This window comes from Aythya marila, assembly GCF_965140915.1.
Source record: "Aythya marila genome assembly, chromosome: 1".
Lineage (NCBI taxonomy): Eukaryota > Metazoa > Chordata > Aves > Anseriformes > Anatidae > Aythya > Aythya marila.
The window spans coordinates 187,916,936-187,919,303 of NC_139042.1; positions in this window are offsets into that span (position 1 = coordinate 187,916,936).

Genomic DNA, 2,368 nt, shown 5'->3' on the forward strand with positions numbered 1-2,368 from the left:
TCGGCCGCCACAGGGCGCGCTGCGCAGGCGCCGGGCTCCGAGGGGCGGCACCGCACCAGCAGCAGCCGCCGGCGCTCGGCGGGCGGGCAGCAGCAGCAGCGGCGGCGGCACGCACGACGCACAACATGTCACCGCGCCGCAAAATGGCCGCCCCCGCGCCGGTGGCGGCGGCGGCGGAGCGGCTGTGGAGGCGGTGGGGACGGGGCCGCTGCTGCGTCTCCTGCCTGCGCCTGGATCTGAGCTCCTGTGTGGGCGCCGCAAGGAGAGGCGTTCAGGGTCGGTGGTGTCCGTGGTGCCGGTTCCTGCTGGCTTGGGATCCCAGCGCTCTCCGGTTCTGGTGTCCGGCTGTTGCTGGCTCGCTGCCTTCCGTGCTTGGGAAGGATCGGTCAGGGTCCCCAGGTGGACCGACTGACCCACGCTTTTCGTTCGGGGAAGGGGATGAAGTGGGGTAGGTGATGGTTTCTAATGTATGGAGAGCCGAGTGGAAACATGGTCTGGTGAGGCTTTGACGTTTGTTGTCAGATTCCTGGTGGCGGTCATAGGCACCCGTTACTTTGACTTCAGTGTCATCAGTGACGGTAACTCGCACCTTGCCTTCGGCAGGAGAAAAGCAGTCGCAATACTGATGGTGAAATCCATTTTTTGTTGTTCTGTTTTTTAAAGCAGTGCTATGTTTTAAATTGAGTCAGTGTTTAGAGAGAGAAGTTCATTTTCTTCAACCATCATATTTAAGCAAGTACCTGCTTCTTGATGTGAGTCGTCTTCATCAGTTAACTGATTTTATTTATTTATTTATTTTAATGAACAAATTGAGGCCATAATGTCTTGGTGGATGTATGTGTGCATATGGGGGGGGGGAGAAGGGGAACAGCTGACCCTTCTCCAATATGAAATAGTGGAGCTCTTAATCATTTTTCTACACTGTTTTTTATGGCTGTACTTCTGTACTGTTTGCTCAGCCTTCCAAGTGGATGTTGCCGGTCAGCATAAAGTAAATGGTCTGTTATAGTTAGTGCTTCCTTGGGAAATCTCTTGCAAAGTTCATATGCTGCTCAGACTTGAAATAAAGTAGGTATTAGAGTGTGTGCTGACAGTCCTTCTTGGTTCCACAGTGTAACTATTTAACTTATGTTTTTGCAGTTGAGCTGCTACTATAGAAAATTGAGGCCAACTAACTTCCAGGCCAGAGTAATTTGAGACAACGTTACTCCGGCTTGCCCAGTTTCCACTGTTACAAAAATGCATTTATATGGATACAGCTGCCTAAAAACAAAGTTTGGTCTTGGCCAGGTCTCTCAGACTCTGTAACAAATGTGGGAGCTTAGCTAAGGCACTGTCACCAGTCTCTTGACTAGCGATCAAGCAATCATGGTGATTATTTAACATGCAATAATAACAAACAGAAATGTATCATCTCAAAAAGCATGTCTTAGAGAACTATGAAATTGTAACAATGTGTTGAATGTTACTTGGAATTATATGGTTACTCTCACTGCACAATGAAAGGCATGACAACATAAGAATATGTGACAACTTTTTTTTTTTGTAGTAGTTATGACTTTCAAGAGTTTTCAATTTATAGTTGAAAACTGTACAGTAAGTTTTTTAAAAAAAAAAAAAAAAAAAGAAAAAGAAAATTCATTTTGTACTCTCCCACTGCACATTCCTGATTCTCTACACATTTTTCTGAATGTCTTTTTTTTTTTCACATGTTCTAGTATGAAAATTTCAGCTATGGTTAAAGAAATTATCTACTTTGATTAAATCATCTCAGTTACATGAAAACCAGTCAGTGTATAGATGTATATCACACATAGAGTGTGATATAGCTGTAACTTCCTTCTGTTCTACAAAAACACACCAGAAATGTAAGAAAGCCAGTCTCAAAAATCTGAACACAACAGCTCAAAAAGACTTCTCTCAAGCAATCAGTTAATATGAAGAATAAAACAAAGAGATGGGGGTGATCTGGTAAGGTGACTGCAGAGGAAAGAAAGTAACTAATACCTGGGGAAGGCTCCAGACTGCCAGCTTGTGGTGGATGTCACAGTTTTGGGTGTAGTGATAGTCTAAAGATATAGATTCTGCATAAAGCATGCAATCTGAGGTGTAAGTATGTGAAAGAACATAAGCCTTTGGAAAGATGGATATTAGGAAAGCTTACACAAGGCATCTTGACAGTAAGTAACCAAAAATTTTCTTATTTAACCTCAAAGAGTATCTTTCCCCCCCCCCCCCCCCCCCCCGGTTTATATATTTTTATGAACTTGTTGTCTGTTTCAGGTATAGCGAATAAACACTTTTATTTGTACTTTTAATTTAACCTGTCATGAATTAAAAGTGATCTGATACTAAATGAATGTCAAAA